We start from the raw sequence: 23,450 nt of genomic DNA, 5'->3' as shown, positions 1-23,450 counted from the left end.
GTCTCTACCTACCAGATCAGCCATATGTGTGTGACTTTTCAATGGCTGAAGGGCTAGAACTTGCTCGACAAAGGGGGAGAAGTGGCCTCAGGCAAGGGAAGAGGCTGCAGGGCAAAGGCTGTACTGGGGAAGAGGGTATCCCAGTGTGTGTGGGGGCACATGCTGATTTGTGCAAGTGGCCTCAAGATGGTGATGCCTGAGGGGACAGCCTCCAGAGGAGATGAGGCCATATGGACCTGTGAGGGTGTGTGTGTGAGAATGGCTGGTGATGTTCCTTGAGCTGGCAGTGAGTGAGATGCCAGTGAATGTGTGATGGGCTTGAGTGTGTGAGTTTAGAGTGATGAGATGGTTGCCGTACCCTGGCTGCACGGATGAGATCATTCATCCTCTATCTGCATTGGATGGCCAACTCTTCTGTGCAGCATTGGCACTGATCACCACTGCCACCGCCTACCAAGCCATAGTGATAATGTTCCTCCACAGTGTCCAGAAGGTGCTCGAGGGCTGCAGTCTTCTTGCCTTTCATGGCCATGCTGTCTTTGCTGCAGTCCTGGGCTGGAAGCACTGAGCGCGGCTGTACTTTAAATGTGGTGCCTGGCGTGATGAAGCAGTGAGGTGATGGCGTGGCAGGCGAATCAGACTCCGCCCACCATGGAAACAGCGTGTTTCCTGGGAATGGAGGTGATGCAGTGTGAAAATTCACCATGCGGCCAGCAGGTAAAATATCATTTTACCCACCTGCTACTGCACTTATTGCAAATCTGGGACGATTCCGCCCTGTATGTGGGAGGAGAGGCATTTCTCAAAAAAAAGGAAAATATAATTGATGTGGCAATCTGGTTGGAGAAGGAGCAATACTGCCTGTTAATTTCATTTCTGAACATTTCAATCTCCTTTCAAACTTACTTTTCAAAGCACTGCTTTCCTGGCGGAATTGCGGAGTCTTACGATTTACCGTGTGAAGGTTTGACAGAGACCGAGTCAGCGCCGTTTTGTGAAATGATCATTTGTCATAAAGCGAGCGCATCTGAACAGTGTTTCCTTCGGGTATGTTTTTGTAGCTGATCAGAGGCAAAGATATTGCCCAGACCACCCCGGGTGTCTGTCATTCCCGTCACACAAGGGGCCCGGTCCCAAAATAACTCATTTACTTGGCACTTCCCTTTTTAACTTTGCAAATGCAGCACCAGTTCGCGCACCCAGTTTGAATGTTTTGAAACTCATTCATTTTGGAGCCCCCCTATCGTTAGGGGGCCCCATGCCACAGCACTGTGTGTTTCATTGTAAATCCACCCTTGAGTTGACCCACAACCAGTTCTGGAAGAGCACATGTCTCTCCATACAGCTGTCCTCATGTCCCATTTGCTGCCAACCCGACCAGCCAGCATTAAAGTTGGAACAGAGATAAAATGTGTGAGACATGCAGCCTTACTGGCATATTTAAATAAACAACCTTCCTCCCAGTGCCTGTTTTATGCTCTTGCATTTGAAAGCTCCACCCATACTTTCCTTCTAGCAGTGGTCAAGAATGGGAAGATGGACAAATTTCTCCTTTGCCAGGTTTGTGTGTACTGCACCCAAACGATATATTCACATTGCTACCACAGTTCAGATCAGATAATTTAGCATAGATTAGGGATTGAATTTGGGATTTTGAGATTGTTTATGATAATTTGAAACTATGGTTCTTCAAATCCCCCTGATCAAACTGGGTTTTGCCAGCCCTTTCGAGATGCCTGGGAGGCAAGAGGTCTGGTAATATGATGAGAGAAAGCATCGGGACAAAAGCCCAATGTCCTCTGGCCACCATGGCATATTACCAGTGGTGGGAACCTCAGCAGCGTGTCTGCCAACAGTGTGGCCAGTTGAACTACTTGTGCCCAATTAAGGGCCACCTCTCTCAGCAATTTGTTGGCAGTGGGTGGGGGGCGGGGGGTGGGGTGGGGGGGGGGGGTGGGGGGGTGGTGGCTGCCGTCCTTTGAAGAGACTGCCACGTAAACCCTGTTGGCCTCCCAGGGAGTTCCCTGGATGTTGGGGGGCCCTCCTTTGTGGCTGCTTCATTGTCAATGGAGGGCAGTCCCAGCAGGAATGGCCATCCTTATACCTATGCCTACACTGTTGAAGATAGTCCCGCCCCACCGACCAATCGCTGAGACCTTACTGACTGGCCCCCAACTCCTTAAAATAAACTTACTTTGTTTTTGAGGGTGCCCCAACATGGATGCGCCTTCTCCTTCATACTGTAGCCTCAGCAGTGACCAGCTTCAATAGTGGCACTGCTAAACTGCTAATTGGGTTAGCAGCTTTGGGAGGTGCACACCACCCTAAATTGGACTGTGATCTCAGGGGCAGCCTGTTACTCAGCTGCAATTGGTAAAATGCCACTCCAGGGTGCTGCTGGCTGCCATGTGGGATCCGGTCCTGCTTTCGGTCCTAACAGTGGAGCTTCGTAGCTACTGATAAAATTCAGTCTTTGGAATTCTAATTGATGATGATTTTGCTGAATACTTACATACAAGGCATGCACAATTTCAGACAAAACCAATGGCCCAGATTTTGTGGCCAGTGGCAACTGATGGTATTTGCTGTTGACCTTGAAGAAAGCTGTCACGAAGATCTAGTGATGGGTTCACCACCATGTGGGAAGACCACCAGGCATCCAGCAATAGTGATGTCATCAAGCAGGGTAACCAACCAATCATATTGAGGAATTCTCACAGGCAGCAAGGTAGGAAGTAAAGTGCACTGATTATCCTTCAATTTTTATATATTTTACCAAGAGTTAAATAAAGACCTGGGCATATATATGGGAATAAGGTTGAAACTGAATTATAAATGCTGTTCATAAAGTAGTTTTTTATTGTTAAAAACCATTGTTTCTTTATCTTAATATGAAAATTTGACAGTCCACAAATATAAAATTGATTCCTTAGGACCAGAATGATTGTTCAATAGCAGTTATGACTTAGTGTGTAGTTAAAAACCCAGTTACACCTCATTCACAAGGTGCAACTTATTCAGGGGTATTTAATTACAACATGAAAGTGGAAGTTCGTGTCAGTTCAAGTGATTTGTAAAGATTGTCATCTGCAGGGACTTCAACAGTGCACGCTGTGGAGGAGCAGGGAATCACTTATAGCAACTTCTTGATACTTCCATTTAACTGCACTTGTGCAGATATTAGAAGTTGCTGTTGTACAGACAGCGTTGACTATTTCACTGACATTACAACCACAAAATCAAGCCCACATTCTGAACAAGTGGACCTTGGAGGGGGTTTGTAGTGTTATGATGCAAAATCACCATGTTGACACTGATTTTGTAGTAACTAAACATTCAATTTTAAATATTTAAGTTCCCAAGTCCAATTGTTTTATTGCTGGTGATAAAAGTTTGAAAATGGCTGACTATATACAATGGAAAGCAAATGTTTACAAAGGGGGTGATGTAGAGCCTCATCTATTAGAGGTTACAAATTCTATTCATTAAGTATCTTAAATTAATATTATATATATTATTGGTTATACTTCTACCACATTTCCAAAATTTATGTATTGAACATTTTTCAACATAAAGACAAATTTGTACTGTGGATTTTGGTGTTTGAATACTTTTATGAGATTCTGTACAGTGGGACAGTGCAGTGCAACTGAGATAATCAGACTGTCGCTGTAAATAACAATGGAAAAAGAAAGGCACTAAGGATAAGCCACCAATAATAGTCAGAAATAGTGCTACACTTAACCTCCGTCTTACCATGAACAAGGTTTTCTTGCATGTATCAAGCCCTCTGGATTTGATATTAAAGATTAAGCTGGTTGCATCTGTCTTAGTCCCGTGTTAACCTTAAGGCTGCCATTCAGTGATAATATGGCACTGGGGAGCTGGTTTTCTGCCATTGAAAGTCAGTTTTTTTTTTAAGTTGCTGTCTCTTCCAAAATAGAAAGGGAGAAGAAAATGGGTAAGATGAAGTATTTTTCTTTTTTGAGAAAAAAACATGTTAGAATAGATAGATTAAGTTAGATGGAAAAGAGTTGAAGTAAGATTTTAAAATAAGATAAGAAAGTAAAATGGGGAAAGAATAGAAGGAAATAAAGATCAGAGTAAGCAGAATTAAAATATTTTCTATTTAAAGTTGTGATGTATGTATTTTGTTTGTGAACATATGAATATTTTTATTGTCTTACATAGTATGAAACCACACCTGGCATTTGAGCAGTTTTATTGCAGTAATATTAATGTTTGTTTCAAGTGTATGAGATAAATACCTTAAAAGATTGACTGCCCAATGGAGACAGTAATTTCCTTTGGCCTAGTTGTAGAAAGGTTCGTGTTTATGGATCAGTTTGATAATTGTTACTCACTGCAAACTTGATATATATTTATTTAATATCACAATGAAGCATTTTAAGTTAAAATTGAATTTACCTAATATTGCAAAAAATGAAAGCGTAGCCATAGGAAACAATAAATCATATCTATGTTCCTCATTATTTATACAATAACCAAATTTTGTTACAGTTGTGAAATGAGAATAACTGTCCTTAATGTAATGATAGAAAATAGCATATACCTTGGAATCCTCTTTTGTACTGCTTAATCTGCATACATCTATTACTTTACCACCAGTTCTCTGCTGTCACAACAAAATAATTCTTCAACTGTTAGTTTTTATTTTCCAGATTCAGTGCTGGTTAAAAATAACTATAACAGAGTACTGATATCATGTTTATCAACTTTGTAGTCTTGGCAGTTTTATTCAATACTGGTATCTAATATTTTTCTATAGTTAATGAGGTTGCTCAATATACTCTGTCTTCATAGAATTTAATTCAGGTGTATATTACTGTCAAATAAATAATCAAATAAGAATAAGCATTCACTTAACTAATTCTATAAATAAAAAACATTATTGTGACATATTATTTTTCAAGGCAGCTAATAAATAGATGCCCAGCTGTCAGTTTCATGTCAAGTTTCTAGTAAACTGTATGTAAGATGGTTCATGCTCTTCAAGACAAGGAACATTTGACAAATCTGGGTTTCTATACCACTGGTGTTCCGCTGATTTTATTTATGAAAGCAATGAGTGGTGTGTATTACATGCCCCATGTGCAGACTTATTGGATTTTTTCTGGTCAATTAAACTGACTAAATCTGCTGAAACATGCAAAACAATCTCCGTGCTGTTCATACCCGGTGTGAAGAAGCTAATTGTAATATCTGTGAACTTAGCATGCCTTTTAATTTTCAAGTGTGAATAGTCATGGTGAACTTCAATGCAATTTATTCTGTATTTCCCAAACAATGTAAGCTTTTATGGGTTCTTTATACTTCCTGGTTTTAGGTCTTTGAGAGTTATCTAGTCATATTTTAAATATAAACAGTTCAGTCCAATTTTCTGTCCCTCAGTTTCCTACATAGGTCCTAATAATTTTCAAACCCATATCATTTTATATTAAAATACATTAGCAAAGGAATTTTAATTAATAACTTTATTTTCCTGAGTCTGTATAAGCATCAGAGGTGATAAAGCTTAGATTATTGGTCAGCGGTAGTTGACTAGAGTGTATCCATTCATACATCAAAAAATAAACATGTTGAATTTGCACTAGTTCTTTAAATCTACACTACCAAGGATAACTTCACTTTGTGTCTCTCAAGTATAAATCTCCTGTCGGTGACAAATGGCTATTTGCCCTCTAATAAATATGCCATTATGTTTTATTCAATTCACACAAAAGAATAGCTGAAAAATTGCACCACTGATAGCCAATAATTGTACTACTTGCACTACTGCCAGCAATGGAGAAATCCGCTCATAAGAAAAGCAGGTGGTGGGGCGTCATGCTAATAGCCAATGTGTGCCACAGTAATTAGACATAGCATTTGCTAAAATTAACAATTAGCTAACGTGCAATTCAGTGTTCACAGACTACAGTTTACTTCACCTAATCATTGTATTTTGGTAGCTATTGTTCTGCACAATTAGTTATTTTTGTTCAGATATTTTCTGCACAGCTCCAAAGAATAAGTAATAATTTCAGACATTCAACAGGCACTTTAATCCAAAATATAGTTTTACAAAAATACATTTATTAAAAACAATTTCTGCATTATATGTCTCTTTGAGATTTAAATGCACAATTCCAGAATATTAAACCCAAATTACTCAGATTATTACGCATAATTTGTAGATTTAACATGTTAATGATATATATATATATTAATTTGATTATTCATTGAGAATATCTTTTTTCTCCTGGTGTTTTCTGATATTTTTCTGGAATGTATGTCATGAAGTTATGCCACTGTCTTAAAAAAAATGCTTGCTAATGCCATGTTGCACTGACACCCTATGTGAAAAGCTAAGTTTGCAGTCCTGTGCTGGTCTTGTACAGGCCATAACCTGTGACTCTTGCTATTCTAACCCTTTTCAGTGATCTTCCTTTCAACATGCCATGGAATACACAGCTCACATCAGTGGGGAACTTTCGTAGCAAAGGGCCACCCACTTGCATATTATTCGTCCCTGCCCTGCAACATGACACAGGAACAAAGTAGACATTAACCGCTACATTAAACCCAGGAGGAAAGTAATCAGTAACCTGTTATTCCCTTAATAAAGGGAAACACATGCAGTGTGAAATACAGAAGACTAATCAATAGTACACTGGACAATGCAATGTGCCAAACAAATTGCAAATCAATTAGAATCCTTGTTTTCTTTGAAACTGTTCACTATATATAAAGCAATTACTTGTTCATTAAACCTAATTTAACAGCATGACTACCCTAGCAACAACTGGCAGCGTCTGGCTATCAAACTGCACAAGGAAAACGAGTGACAGTTTATTTCTTTCTGTTGTCAAGTTCCAACAAGAAAAGGAAAACTGAGATTCTACTATAGGATGAGATGATTTTAAAATTGTTGTGCTTGAAATATTTTCAAAAGTGTAATCACTGATACACAGTAAAAAAAACTCCTGTGCTATCTTTCATAGCTTCAATAAGATATCATTGCCTCTTCAAACAACATTTTATTAATGTTTGCTATCAACAAAATTGAACTATTTAGTTAGAAGTTGATTCCATTTCACATAACAAAACTGCGGTAGAATATAATAAAATTTCAAAAGTACTTGGCATGAGCTTTTGCTGTACAATAAGATCTCACAGCACTTATTTCAAATGAGAATTGTGGCCAATATTTCCCCAAGCAAATTCTCCCAAATGCCATATTTCCTCGGGACCCTAATGTGAATGAATGTAAAATCTCGTTGGGTAAGCCTAATTAAATGTGACACATTTTCCATATTGGTTTTTGAATTATCTTGCACATCATCTAGATTAAAGTGTGCATATTTTAAATTTAAAAGTAGGTTCATGAAACGTACACTAAAACTTCAGAAAAATAGATTTTTGTTGTTTCATAAACTGTATCTACAGCAAACGTTGGTGATAATGAAGATCATTCATCTAATTTAAGGGAAGAATGCTAAAAACAAAAATCCATGCCTTAGTCAAGGCACTGTGAGCTCATTCACAGATACTTTTGAAAAACTATAACATGAAAAGGATCCACTCCCTTTTGTTGTTAAGTCTTGCCAAAACATGAATAGAGAAATCCTTTTGTGAAGTCTGACTCGATGATTCTCATTCAACAGCTCTACAGAGAGTTTTATTAACATCGTAATTTGTACCAGCAAAACAGAAAGTGACAGTAAATTAACTATTGCGTTTATATTGAAGTAAATCCATTTGTTTCATAGAATATTAAAGCAATTTTGTTTTCATCTTTTTTATTTTGAATACAAATACAAGCAATTTGCAGGCCATTCTTGCCTGTGTATGTGGCCTGTAGACTAAGCATTCAGCTCCAGTTGCTATAGTACTTTCAAGAACCACTCTGTTCTTGCCATAAATTATCCTTAAGTGAAATAGCTCAAAGGGATATCTGGAGCAACTGTAGCAAATAATGAATTTCTAAGGCATCGTAGGAGCAAACACTTATCTTATTTACACTCCTCGCACACCAATTGCTCAGTGACCTTCCTTTTAGACTCAGATGAGCATAAGCCTGTGAATTTTTTCTTGCCTCTCACTTTTAGGCGTGCTGCATGTGGGGCACATGATCTAATAAACATTGGCAGTGCCAAATGGAATAATATAGAGGAGCTTATCTTCTTTTTAGTCCATGGTGTAAGAGACTCTTGTCACTCGTTAATATCTCCATCAAGAATGTGATCAACCATGCAATCAAGTAGCGAACAATTTGTTGACTAATTAAACTAACACAACAAGCACTCTAGCACCTACAAGTGACAAGTTTAACAGAAGCAAGTGGAAACTCTGAATTGAATCCTTTTTTTAGAATATCATGCCAAATCTAATTCTGACTGAGTATCATTCAATTGTACTTGACTTCCACTATGTGGTGACATGCTTACAATAATTCATCATGTGTGACAATACCTTAATATCAAGGAAAGTTTAAAGGATTTATAAATAAAAGCATTTCATTCAAAAGGGAAATCCAATCATCGCATAAGAGCAATATGAATTGTTTAGAGGACTAATGATTGCAGTTCATGTAATTCTGTAATCGTGAGTCAAATTAAAACAGTGGTCAAACTGATAAAATACTTTTCACTACTGTCAGAGTCTTGTTGTTTTAACTCATTTTTTAAATTGAGTAGAGAATATGATCAAGTGTTGTAAGCTTCTGAAATTTTTGTCAAAATTATCTATTCTTTTCACTGTTACAAATATGTTAGCTAACACAGTTGTTGTTCTTTACTGGTGGTTGTAAATTATGATTTTAGCATAAATAGAATTTTATTGGAAATTGCAAAGTTTCTCCAAAATGTAAGAAGTATTTATCTAAAATCTGTCATTTCAATTAAATTGAATGAATGACAACTTTTTACGGGAGCGGAGAGCACTGTCGGATGAAGACATTTTTGGCTACAGTTATTCTTCCACTTTTCATCATCTAAGTCACTTCAAGTCCCTATCTATCTCCAGAACATAACAATTTAACAGTCTATGGGGGAAGCTTGGGCTTTACAACATAAAGGATATAACTCTAGTGCCTGATTGCCTATTACACCACCTGATTCATTAGAAACTTAAGCAGCATTTTTTGAATGTTTTGAGAACATGGGCACTTGTTTTATTCAAACTGGGTGTAGAACCATAGATGTATGTGTAAGCATGCACAGAGCTCTTTAATGGCAGCCAGACAATATAAAGGAGGCTTGTTAGTTGAGATATCAGTACAAAAATATAACTGCAAACATAGAATTAATCAACCTTATAAAATATAGATTTATTATTACTTTCACGTACACTTCCAAAAATTATAGAGAACAAAAATCCCAGTTTGTTACTGTTGTCAGTATTTGTTATTTTATGTTGTTCCAAGTAGCATCTTGACTTGGAGCAAGTACACAACTGTCACTTTAGCATTGCTGGCAAACGGCCCCCTTTTGCATTATAACATGCTGTATTTTGGCAGGAAATCAATAAAGTGAAAATCTGTTCTAATCATCCATACATTTACCATCACAATCAACAATCAAAGCCAAGACCTGCTTCTTTATCCACAGACTCCAGCCTCCCAATTTCCTGCTGTGAAAGGCAGAGTAAATTAGAACCCTCAGCTCCTGTTAGCTGGGCTTAATGGGCATGATTTGTGAACCATTAAATGAGGTTATGTAAATTGATCCTGAGTAGAATGCTAGCACACAGGTGACAGGTGCAGTAAATCAACTGATGAGTCCATAACAGATCTGCACAAATCAGAAATCTGTGACATTTAGGTCGAGGAGAAAAATTGCTGTCAACAAGGAAGTGATTTCTGCAGTCGTCCAGGCTTGTCAGCAATTATGCTCCTCTTCTTAATGGTTTAAAACTGTACAAATTGTAATGGAAGATAAACAAGTACTTTACCAGTTAATGATAACACTATAGAACTCAAATGTCTAAAGCAGTTAACTGTCACATTACCGACTTACAGATATTTTAAGAACTTTGCTGTAGTGATTGTGATAACCCTAAACACTTTATGTAAAGTATATCCTGTTGTTCTTTACATGACAAAGTGCTTTAGGTATGGTATGGAGTGATTACTTTTAAAAGAGAAAAGTTTTTAAACTTAAAATAGATTTCCTGTTATATGTTTGATGGATGCAAATATTTTGTTGTGATTCCCATCAAGTGATAGAAAACCATCTTTCTTTAAGCTTAGTTAAAGAAGCTAGACCACCACTTTTTTCTTGTCTGTCAATGTTTCTGCTAATAGTTCGGTAAAGATTAAGATTATTTTCTTTCTTGTGTTGAAGATAAACAATCAGAAAATTTTTGGCATAGAGCGATTAAGAATCCAATGAGGAGAGGGCTTTAATGGGAGGTTGGAAAGACCTCTCCTCCATCAAGCAGTGTGCCCTTCAGTTTTAAAAAAAACTTTTGATTAACTTGGGCAAGCTGGTAGTTGTAGTGGCTGATTGTGAACCTGAATTATAGGACTGGCTGTCAATCCAACTTGCTTGTTAGTTCCCTGCAGCACATTATTCTGTCAGTAGACAACATCTCTTTTGAAAAGACCCAACAAGACAATGAATTTTGTTTCTGATTGATTAAATAACTGATAAAAGTGCCATTTTTAAAAAAGAGGACTATTGCAAGGCTGACCTTCCCATATACCTAAGCCAAACTCCATGTAAGCTTCCTCTCCTCTCAGTCATCACCAGAGTGATGGAAGAAGCCGACAATAGTGGCAAGCACACCTACTCATCAATAACCTGCTCACCAATCCTCAGCTTAGGTTCTGCTAGATCCACTTTGTCCCAGATCTCATCACTGTTTTGATTCAGACATTGACACAAGAACTGAATGCCAAATTAGAGATGAGAGTAGCTGCCCTCAATATCAAGGCAGTATTCATAGCACAAAGAAACCTAAACAAAGCTCTCAGTAGGGGTGGAGAGTTAAAGGGGAAAGAATCCCCGGCTGGAGTCATACCTGACACACAGAAGATGGTTGTGATTATCAGAGGCTAATCACAGCCCCAGAACATTGCTGCAGGAGTTTCTTAGGGCAGTGTGCTCAAGTTAAGCAACAGCAAAGTTAATCAGCAACTTCAATAGCCTTCCTTCCATTCTTTAGTAGAAAGCAGCTTATGCCAGGCTACAGTGGGATAGACGGGATAAAGGCTTGGGCTGATGTGGAGGATAACATTAATGCCACATAAGTGCCAAATTTCTAACAAGGGAAGTCCAATCACCTTGTTTAACCTTTAACACCATCACCATTGCTTTATTCTCTACCATCAACATCCTGTATGTTGTTATTGATGCTTAACTAGGCAATAACTTACATTTATATAACATTTTATCATACAATGGTTACAGCACAGAAGGGGGCCATTTGGCCCATTGAGTCCATGCTAGCTCTCTAAGAGCAATTTGGCTAGCCCTACACCGATTTTCCCCCTCAGCCCTGCAATTATTTCCTTTGAAAGCCATGATTGAATCTGCCTCCACTACACTCTTGGACAATGCGATCCAGATCCTAACCCCTCTCTATGTAAAACCATATTTCCTCATGTTGCCTTTGATTCTTTTGCCAATCGTTTTAAACTTATGTGCTCTGGTTCATGACCCTTCCACCAAGGGGAACATTTTCTCTCTATCTACTCTGTCTAGACCCCTCATGATTTTGAATACCTCTATCAAATCTCCTCTCAACCTTCTCGAAGGAGAATAACCCCAGCTTCTCCATAACTGAAGTCCCTCACCCCTGGAACAAGTCTTGTAAATATTCTTTGCACTCTCTCTAAAGCCTTCATATCCTTCCTAAAGTGTGGTGCACAGGATTGGACAAAATGCTCCAGTTGAGGCCAAACCAGTGTTTTATAATGGTTCATTATGAACTTCCTTGCTTTTGTACTTTATGCTTGTATTTATAAAGTCAAGGATCACGTAAGTCTTTTTCATCACTTTCTCAACCTGCCCTGCCAACTTCAATGGTTTAGGCACATATGCCTCCAGATCTCCCTGTTCCTGCATTCCTTTTAGAATTGTACCCATTAGTTTATATTGCCTCTACTTATTCTGCCTACCAAAATGTATTACTTCAAATTCCCTGCATTAAATTTTATCTACCACATGTCTACCCATTCCACCAACTTGTTTATGTTCTCTTGGAGTCCTCCTCACTGTTCACAATACTTCCAAGTTTTGTGTCATCTGTAAATTTTGAAATTGCACCCTGTACACCCAAGTCTAAGTCATTAATATATATCAAGAAAAGCCATGGTCCTAGTACTGACCGCTAGGGAATCCCACTGTATACCTTCCTCCAGAACGAAAAACAAGCATTCACCACCACTCTCTGTTTCCTGTCACTCAGCCAACTTTGTATCCAGGCTGCTACTATCCCTTTTATTCCATGGGTTTCTACTTTTTTGGCAAACCTATTATGTGGCCCTTTATTAAATGCCTGTTAGAAGTGGCCCACATCAAACACATTACTCTCATCTACCCTCTCTGTTGCCTCATAATGAAAGCTCAAACAAATTGGTTCGACACCATTTGGCTTTAACAAATCCATACTGACTTTCCTTAATTAGTCCCCACTTGTCCAATTGATAATTTTGTCCTAGAATATTATTTCTAAAAGCTTTCCCACCACTGAAGTTAAACCGACTGGCATATAGCTGCTGGCTTATCCTTATATCCTTTTTTGAACAAGGGTGTAACATCTGGAATTCTCCAGTCCTCTGGCACTGCCCCTGTATCTAAGAAGGTTTGGAAAATTATGGCGAGTGTCTGCACAATTTCCACCCTTACTTTCCTCAACATCTTTGGATACATCCCATCCAGTCCTGATGATTTAACAACTTTAAATACATCCAACCTTTCTAATTCCTCCTCTTAATTAATTTTTAGCCCATCCAGTATCTCAATGACTTCCTCATTCACTATGACTCCAGCAGCATCTTCCTGGGTAAAGACAGTTGCAAAGTACTCATTTAGCAACTCAGCCATGCCCTCTGCCTCCATGCTTAGATCACCTCTTAGATGATAAGACCATAAGATGTAGGAGCAGAAGTAGGCCATTCAGCCCATCAAGTCTGCTCCACCATTCAATGAGATCATGGCTGATCTGATAATCCTCAATTCCACTTTCCTGCCTTTTCCCCATAACTCTCGATTCCCTCACTGATTAAAAATCTGTCTATTGCTTATTACTGCCTTAATACTTAGCTAACCTTCTATCCATGCTAATTATACCCTCAATGTCATGGGCCCTTATCTTATTAAGTAGGCTTATGTGCGGTACCTTATCGAACGCCTTTTGGAAATCCAAATATATTACATCTACTGGTTCCCCTTTATCTATGCTGCTTGTTACCTCCTCAAATAATTCTAATAAATTTGTCAGGCATAATTTCTCCTTCACGAAGCCATGCTGACTTTGCTTGATTATACTATATATTTCTAAATGCTCTGCTGTTACATCCTTTATAATAGACTCTAACATTTTCCCAATGACAGATGTTATGCTAACTGGCCTACAGTTACCTGTTTTTTGTCTCCCTCCCTTTTTGAATAAGGGTGTTACATTGGCAGTTTTCCAATCCTCTGGGCCTTTTCCAGAATCTAAGGATTCTTGGAAGATTACTACCAGTGCATCCACTATCTCTGTAGCTACTTCCTTCAATATCCTAGGATGCAACCCATCAGGTCTAGGGGACTTATAGGCCTTTAGCCCTATTAGTTTCCCTAGTACTTTTTCTCTAGTGATACTTATTATATTTATTTCCTCCACACCTTTTGCTCCTTGATTATTTTGTACTTTTGGAATGCTATTAGTGTCTTCTACCGTAAAGACTGATGCAAAGTATTTATTCAACTCCTCTGCCATTACCTGGTTCCCCATTATTATTTCCCCAGCCTCATTCTCTAAGGGGCCTATGTTCACTTTGGCCTCTCTCTTCCTTTTTATATATTTAAAGAAGCTCTTACTGTCCATTTTTATATCATTTGCTAGTTTACCCTCAAAGTTTATTTTCTCCCTCTTTTTTTTGGTCATCTTTTATTGGTTATTAAAACTTTCCCAATCTTCTGGTTGCCACTAATCTTTGTCACATTGTATGCTTTTTCTTTCAATTTGATATTATCCTTAACTTCCTTAGTTAACCATGGTTGGTTTATTCCCTTCCCTAGAATCATTCTTTCTCACTGGGATATATCTTTGTTGTGAGTCATGAACTATTTTCTTAAATGTCTGCCATTGTTCATCAACTGTCTTTTCTTCTAAACTCCTTTCCCAATCCGCTCCAGCCAACTTTGCCCTCATTCCTTTGTAATTACCCTTATTTAAGTTTAGCACAGTTGTTTCCGACCCAAGTTTCTCACGCTCAAACTGAAAGCTAAATTCTACCTTGTTATGGTCACTGCTTCCTAGGGGATCTTTTACTCTAAGATCATTTATTTAACCTGCCTCATTAAACATTACTAGATCCAAAATAGCCTGATCCCTGGTTGGATCCACAACATATTGTTCTAGGAAATTGTCCCGAATACACTCTATGAATTCTTGCTCGTGGCTACCTCTGCCAATTTGATTTTCCCAATCTAAATGAAGATTAAAGTCACCCATGATTAATGCACTGCCTTTTTTACATGCCTCCATTATCTCCTGATTTATTCTCTGTCCAACAGTATAGCTACTGTTAGGAAGCCTTTAGACTACTCCCACCAGTGTCTTCTTCCCTTTGTTATTTCTTACCTCCACCCATGTGGATTCTATATCTTCCAATCCAAGATAATTTCTTGCTATCGTACTTATTCCATCACGTACCAATAAAGATACTCCACCACCCTTTCCTTCCTGTCTGTCCTTTCAAAAAGTCACATACGCCTGAATATTTAGTTGCCAGCTTTGATCTCCTTGTAACCTCTTGGTTCTTAATCATGCCACCCCTCCTATTACCCTTACTATTTAAAAAAAAAAAAAATTTTTGGCTATAGAAGACTTTTGGATTCCCTTTTATGGTAGCTCTCTACTTATACTCTCTCTTTGCCTTTTTTTATTCCTTTTTCACTTACCCTCTATACCTCCTATATCAGATCTGGTTCTCACATGCATTATCAATCAGGCATCTGTCATACGGACCCTTTTTCTGCTTCATCTTACTCTCTATCTCTTTCGTCATCCAGGGAGCTCTGGCTTTGTTTAATCTACCTTTCTACCTCATGGGAATGTACCTTAACTGTAGCCGAACCACCTCCTCCTTAAAGGTAGCCCATTGGTCTATTACAGATCTGTCTTCCAATCAACTGGGACAGATCCATTCTCACCCCACTGAAATTAGTCCTTCTCCAATTAAGTAATTTTACTCTGGATTGGTCCTTGCATTTTCCATATCTAGTCTAAACCTTATGATCACTGCCCCCTAAATTTTCCCCTGACACTTGAACCGCTTGACACATTTCTTTCCCCAGAACCAGCTCCTAAACACACTTCAGAGACCTTTTCCCTCTCTGCCTTTTACATTATTATTATCTCAGTTTATATTAGAATTATTAAAATCCCCCATTATCACAACTTTATACCTCTTGTGCCTCTCTGGAATTATTCTACAAATTTGCTCCTATATATCTTTTCTAGTAGTTGGCCTATAGAGTGCACCCAATAGTATAAAGGCACCTCTGTTGTTTCTTAATTCTAAGCAAATAGATTCTGCCTTGACCCCTTGAGGAAGTCTTCTCTCTCTCTCCAGCACTTTAAAATGCTCCTTAATCAATGTTGCCACCCTTCCTCCTTTCTTTCCTTCCATTTCTCTCCTCAACACCTTGTATCCAGGGATATTTAGTACCTAGTCCTGCTTTTTTGAGCCAGGCCTCTGTTATTCCCACAACATCATATTCCCATGTGGTAATTTGCACCGGTAGCTCACCAGCCTTATTTACCACATTTAGTGTTTTTACATATATGGACAGTAACACAGAATTAGATCTTAGTGTATTCCCTCTTAGTCTGACCCCACATAATATTTTGTGGCAAGTGGGGGCACTTAATTTGGTGGCTGACAAGGGTTCATGTGGTTAGTCTTTCTACGCTGCCAAGGTAATGGTCTGTCTATAGAGTCTTGAGGGTAGTGGAGACAAGTTCAGTAGTGTCAGAGGAAGGCTTCTTGCACATGGCCTTCATCAACCTGGTCAAAGTGCAATGTCTCCATACGCATTCATGTATGAGTGGGAGGAAAACCCATCTCTGGTCCTCCATGATGTCCTTTACCTGGAAGGGGTGGGGTGGGGATGCCCTATCTTGGTGGAGACCAGTTGAAGGGCTTAGCACTTGCCTGGTGGCTTTAAGATGGAGAGAAACCTGCAAAGGATGTGCTCACTAAATGTATCATGTCAATTTTTTCACACATCCACTAAGGTGTCAATGATACAGGCTGCAGTCAACCTTGCCTTGTTAATGGCTCACATCCAGATGAGGGGAAGGAGGGCCCATCGCTGGTTGACACAGGGCCCTGAGGAGTAAGGGCCTGAGCAGCAAGAGGAAGCAGAGCCTCTAGAAGCTCAAGATGCTGGCAAACATGGACCACTGCAACAGTGAGCATTGGCCCGGCCATGGATGTATTGCTTACGGTGCTCTTATCTAGAGATGAGCGAGAGGCAATGCTGTACGTCCTGGGATGTAGTTGCTCACATCTGTGAGCTTCTCCAGTATGAGCTGCAACCACAAAGACTCTGGAGGAGTAATACAGAGCTCTTGGCCTGCAGTGAGTGATGTCTGTCCGGGTGCCGTTTAAATATGGCACCAGGACCTTCGACCTCATGAGGTAATGGCAGGACGGGCCACTTCCTGTCTGCTCTGCCATAAGATTAGCCGAACTCCTCGCTGATGGATAACAAATGAGCTGACCAGCGGAAGATTGCACGTCTTCAGCCATCCTGCCGCCCGGTGGGAATCAGACTAACTTTCCCACCTGCCACTGGACTTAGTCACCAGAATGGAAAATTCCAGCCCTTGTTTCTCCTTTCTAAAGCTACATCTTGGTTCCTATTCCCCTGCCAATTAGTTTAAATTCTCTCCCATAGTTCCAGCAAACTACCCTGTGAGGACATTGGTCCCAGCAGATCCACATGGTATGCACAGGCCCCATCTCTCCCAGAACTGGTCCTTATGTCCCAGGACTCTAAAGCCGACTCTTCTGCACCATCCCTCCAACCATACATTAATCTACATAATCTCCTGTAGGAGTGTCGCTGGGAGTAATCCAGAGGTTACTAACTTTGAGGTCCTGCTACAATACGATAGCAATTATGGAGACATGGCTGCAGGGTGACCAAGGCTGGGAGCTGAATATCCTAGGGTACTCGATATTTGGGATGGACAGGCAAAAAGGAAAAGGAGGTGGCATGGCGTTGTTAGTTAAGGATGAAATCAATGTGATAGTGAGAGAGGATGTTGGCTCAGAAAATCTAGATGTACAATCAGTCTGGGTGGAGCTAAGAAACACCAAGGGGCAGAAAACATTGGGAGTTTTCTATCAGCCTTCAAACAGTGGTGATAAGCCAGGGGACAGCATTAAACAGGAAATTAGAGCTGCATGTAACAAGGGTGCTACAGTAATCATGGGTGACTTTAATCTACGTATAGACTGGGCAAACCAAATTAGCAATAATACTGTGGAGGATGAATTCCTGGAGTGTGTACGAGATGGTTTTTTAGACCAGTATGTCGAGGAACCAACTAGATTTGGTATTGTGTAGAAGGAGTTAATTAATAACCTTGTTGTGGGGGGTCCTTTAGGGAACAGCGACCAAAACATGATAGAATTCTTCATTAGGATGGAAAGTGAAGTAGTGTGATCTGAAGCTAGGGCCCTAAATCTAAACAAAGGAAACTACGAAGCTATGAGGCATGAATTGGCTAAGATAGATTGGGGAACTTCATTGAAAGGCAGATAGACAATGGCTAATATTTAAGAAACAAATGTATGCATTGCAACAGTTATTCATTCCTTTCTGGTGCAAAAACACAACAAGAAAAGCAGCCCAACCATGGCTAACAAAATAAACTAGGGATAGTATTAGATCCAAAGAGGAGTCATATAAAGTTCCGAGAAAAAGTAGCAAGCCTGAGGATTGGTAGCAGTTTGGAATTCAGCAAAAGAAGGCCAAGAGATTTATTTAGGAGAAAAAGTAGAGTATAAGAGTAGACTAGCAAGGAACATAAAAGTGGACTGTAAAAGCTTCTATAAGTATGTAAAAAGAAAAAGATTAGTGAAGACTAATGTCAAGTCCCTTACAGCCCGAAATGGGAGAATTTATAATAGAGAACAAGGAAATGGCAGAGCAATTAAACAGCCACTTTAGTTCTGTCTTCATGGATGAAGACACAAATAACTTCCAAGAAATGCTAGGGAACTAAGGGTCTAGTGAGAAGGAGGAATTGAAGGAAATTAGAATGACTAAAACAATAGTGCTGGAGAAATTAATGAAAGCCAATAAACCCCCAGGGCCCGGTAATCTACATCCCAGAGTACTAAAGGATGTGGCCATGGAAATAGTGGATGCATTAGTTGTCATCTTCCAAAATTCTGTAGATTTTGGAACAGTCCCAGCAGATTGGCGGGTGGCAAATATAACCCCACTATTTAAAGAAGGAGGGAGGGAGAAAACAGGGAATTACAGACCGGTTAGCCTAACATCAATAGTAGGGAAAATGCTAGACTCTATTACAAAGAATGTGATAACAGGATACTTAGGCCTGAACCTTTAGGTCGGTGGGCGGGTGTGATCGACGGGCCCGGGAGTGGTCAAGGAACAGACCGCCGGCCATGATCAGCCCCCAGCCTTGATTTCACACTGGCTGGCCATTTAACAGCCAGCCAGTGTGAAACGCGCACTGAGCAGCTCAGCGCTGCTGGGGTGGGGGCAAGAAGAGGGTGGGCGCTGACGTCAGTGTGGGCAAGCACTGATAGAAAGCTCCCTGAAGGTAGAGAGCTGCCTCAGGGAGCTGAAGATCTGAAAAGCATTAAATAAAGTTTTTAGAATCGGGGGCAGAATCTCCTGCCTGTCGGGCGGGAGCGGGCGCGGGCAGGCGCGGAGCCAATCACCGCCCGCGATTGGCTGCACACCGCCATTTTACGTGGGCGGGTCAATTAAGGCCCGCCCAGCGTGATGCGCACCCAGTAGTAGTGCTCAGTGCTACCTGTGCGGGTGGAGGGAGGAGAGAGTCGGGGCCTGCGCTCTTTTGCGCATGCACGCGAAAGGGCGCAGAAATCTCCCTGAGGCAGCTCCGTGCCTCAGGAAGATCGAGTTCAATTTGAAAGTTCAAAATAAAGAAAGTTAAAAATCATTTACACATGTCCCCTCATGACAGTGTCACATGAGCTGGGACACGTTTATAAAATGTTTTTAAAATATTTATTAATTTAATAAACCCTTCATGAAACCTCATCCCGCCCGTGGATGAGGTTTCATGAAAAATGCGAAGGCCGCTTAGGCTCCTCACTTGCCCGCCAACCTTAAGGTTGGCGGGCAGCCCTGTCAATTTGGTTAATTGGTTTATTAATGGCCTTAACAGGCCTTTGACAGTTCAGCGGACACGCAGTCGACTTTGGTGTGCGCCTGTTGAACGAGAGATCGGAATGACGTGCGGTGAAGTCGGGACGCACGCCTGACGTCACCGCGCGTCATTTTACGCGTTGGCGTGCGGGGTCCGCCCTCTGTACACTGAAGAGAAAACTCTGCCCCAGGAAAAAAAAATATGCAAGAATCGCAATCAGCCACTTGAACATTACATTATAAAAATGCTGTCCATGGATTTTTACTTTTCTTTCATTTAATAACGGAAACCTCATCCTCATGTGGATGAGGTTTCATAAAAAATCCAAAGTCGATTTGCCCGTCTGCCAACCGTAAGGTTGAATGGACCACAAAAAATCGGAGACAATTGCACCTTCAATTGCCTTAATTGATCTCTTGTCGGTGGGCGCTCGCAAAAGTTGGAAGCGCGCCCGCCAACTGAAATATCAGGCGAGCGCGGGATGACGTTGGGATGCTTGCCCGACGCATCTCACACGATTTTGCGTCTGATCAGGTGGGGCGTGCACCCTCCTGCTGAGCTAAGAATTCTGCCCTTAGAAAATATCAACAGGACTAGGCAAAGTCAACATGGATTTATGAAAGGGAAATCATGTTTGACAAACCTACTGGAGCTTTTTGAGGACATAACTAGCAGGATAGATAAGGGAGAACTAAAGGATGAGGTGCATTTCGATTTTCAGAACGCTTTTGATGAAGTCCCACCTAACAGGTTAGTGTGTAAAATTAAAACACATGCTTGGGGGTAATATATTGGCATGGATTGAGAATTGGTTAGCAGACAGGAAACAGAGAGTAGGAATAAATGGGTCTTTTTTGGAGTGGTAGGTGGTGACTAGTACCGCAGGGATTAGTGCTTGGGCCCCAGCTATTCACAATATAAATCAATTGTTTGGATGAGGGAACTAAATATAATTCCCTCTCTGCTCTTTACACTGCTATTATCTCCGTCTACATTAGGATTATTATGGTTTCTAGGTGACATATACAAAACTTGGGGGGAATGTGAACTGTGAGGAGGGTGTTAAGAGGCTTCAAGTTAATTTAGACAAATTGAGTGAGTGGGCAAATACATGGCAGATGCAGTATAATGTGGATAAGCATGAAGTTATCCACTTGGGCAGGAAAAACAGAATGGCAGAGTATTATTTAAATGGTGATAGATTGGGAAATGTTGACGTACAAAGGGACCTGGGTGTCCTTGTACACCAATCACTGAAAGCAAGCATGCAGGTGCAGCAAGCAGTTAGGAAGGCAAATGGTATGCTGGCCTTCATTGTGAGAGGACTTGAGTACAGGAGCAAGGATGTCTTATTGCAGGTATACAGGGCCTTGGTGAGACCACATCTGGAGTATTGTCTACAGTTTTGGTCTCCTTACCTAAGAAGGATATACTTTCAATCGAGGGAGTGTAGCGAAGGTTCACCAGACTGATCCCTGGCATGGCAGGATTGTTGTATGAGGAGAGATTGGGTCGACCAGACCTGTATTTACTAGAGTTTAGAAGGGTGAGAGGGGATCTCATTGAAACGTATAGAATTCTGACAGAGCTGGACAGACTGGATGCATGGATGATGTTTTCTCTGGCTGGGGGGGGGTCTAGAACAAGGGTTCACAGTCTCAGGTTACAAGTTAGACCATTTAGGACTGAGATGAGGAGAAACTTCTTCACTCAGAGGGTGGTGAACCTATGGGATTCTCTACCACAGAGGGCTGTGGAGGCCCAGTCACTAAATATATTTAAGAAGGAAATAGATTTCTGGACTCTAAAGGCATCAAGGGGTATGGGGAGAGAGCACGAGTATGGTGTTGAGATAGATGATCAGCCATAATCATATTGAATGGCGAACAGGCTCGAAGGGTCAAGTGACTCACTGCTGCTCATATTTTCTATGCTTCTATGTTTCCCACCCCCCACAGCTCCCTAAAATTTACCTGCAGAACATCATTCTACCCGTGTTGTTGGTATTGATATGGACTAGAACTCTGGCTGTTATCCCACCCACCTCGGAATGTTCTGCAGCTGCTCGGCGATATCCTGGACCGTGGCACCATGGAGGCAACATACCATCCTGGAATCACATCTGCACCTACAGAAATGCTTGGCTGTTCCATTAACTATAGAATCCCCTTTCACAATTACTTTCCCAAACTTCCTTCTCCCACTTTGCACAGCCTAGCCACCTGTGGTGCCGTGGACCTGGTCTGGCTGTATGACACCTAGAAACCATAATAATCCTAATGTAGACGGAGATAATAGCAGTGTAAAGAGCAGAGAGAGAAAACAGTTTCTGAAATGTGTTTAGGAGCTGCACCTGGGGGAGTGAGGTGGGTCAAGTGGATCAAGTGTCAGGGGAAAATTTAGGAAACAGTGATCATAATATCATATGGTTTAGGTTAGCTTTGGGAAATAAAAGGAGCAATCTAGAGTAAAATTACTTAATTGGAGAAGGACCAATTTCAGTGGGGTGAGGACGGACCTGTCTCAGGTACATTGGAATCAATAATTGGCAGGGAAGCCTGAAACAGAACAGAGGGCTACCTTTAAGAAAAAAGTGGTTTGACTACAGTCAAAGTACATTCTCACAAGGGGGAAAGGTAGGACTAACAAAGCCAGAGCTGCACTCCACTCCAAATCTCAGTCTATATACTGCTCTTCTCCTATTCAGAACTAAGTACTGGTTGGCAGCCAGGTGCACTCAAAAGGCTCCCAAACTACCTGCCTGTTCTTCCTTGATGGTCACTCATTCCCTCTCCACTTAAATACCCTTAAGGTACAGGGTGGCCACCTCCAGAAATGTGCTCTCCATGTAACTCTCAGCCTCATGGAGGCACCAGAATGGTACCAACTGCTGCTCCAGCTCCAAAAGCTGGAGCCCGAGCTCCTCCAGCTGACGACATTTCCTGCACAAGTGGCTTCCCAGGACATGAGAAGCATCCTGGAGTTCCCACATGGCACAGAATGTGCACTTTACAGGACTGATGCACCTTGCCATGCCTCTATTTATTAAATAATTAAGTAAATTAAGAGAACTAAACTCAAGACTTAAGCAAACAATCACCAGCCATTCACCAATTAACTCCTTCCCTTGTGCTGGGTTCACAACTTAAATGTTTTACTTAACTCTTATTATCTAAATGCTTCAAATATTAATTGAATTAAAAATTAGGAATCTCTTAATGTTGCTATCTCTCTGCATTTAATTTTAATTTTACCCCCCTAGGTCGGATGAATTAAACGTCAATCGCAATTACATGATAAATTATGAATTTAGAATGTATAAAAAGATAAGTTAAAGTCGATGTTCTTTATTAGATTGGCTTACTTCTAATTTTTATGCTAATTAATTGACCTAGCTTATGTTATAGGTTAATAAGATTAAATTAAATTAAATGCTTACCTGTAGACCTATCCCCACGTGGTTCTTTGTGTGGTGATATCACTGTGTGAATCCTGTTTCCCAGACAGCAATAGAGACAGTCTCCTGTCACTCCACTCCTGGCCTCACTTGTTATGTTGCTCCACTCCCAGCCTCACCTTGATGCCACTTCACTCTTTATCCCGCTCTACTCTCGGTCTCGGTCTTTATGCTAATCCGCACATAGCCTAACTCTTTATCTCACTCTGCTCCAGCCTCGCTCTTTATCCCCCTCCGCTCCCAGTCTCACTCTTTATAGTGCTCCGCACCTGCTCCTGCTCTTTATCACGCTCCAGACCTGGCCTCGTGCTTTATCCCGCTCCACTCCCAGCCTCGCTCCTTATCCCGCTCCGCACCTGTCCTTGCTCTTTATCTCCCTCCACTTCCGGGTCAC

General features: G+C 40.7%; 1 protein-coding gene across 2 annotated transcripts in view; it reads left to right on the top strand.

The window, feature by feature from the left end:
- Nucleotides 1-21,638, top strand: part of nkx2.1 (NK2 homeobox 1) — a 66,498-nt gene extending 44,860 nt beyond the window's left edge. Inside the window, exon 4 of one of the 2 annotated variants that reach the window (XR_013579486.1) lies at nucleotides 21,558-21,638. The gene's annotated coding sequence lies outside the window, so the exon portion shown is untranslated. Of the gene's footprint in view, nucleotides 1-6,440; nucleotides 6,977-21,557 lie in introns of those variants that run through there. The other variant, XR_013579485.1, reaches the window with a different exon arrangement.
- Nucleotides 21,639-23,450: the final 1,812 nt, after the last annotated feature.

This window comes from Cetorhinus maximus, chromosome 18, assembly GCF_964194155.1.
Source record: "Cetorhinus maximus chromosome 18, sCetMax3.hap1.1, whole genome shotgun sequence".
Classification (NCBI taxonomy): Eukaryota; Metazoa; Chordata; class Chondrichthyes; order Lamniformes; family Cetorhinidae; genus Cetorhinus; species Cetorhinus maximus.
This window is presented reverse-complemented; position numbering and strand designations above follow the sequence as displayed.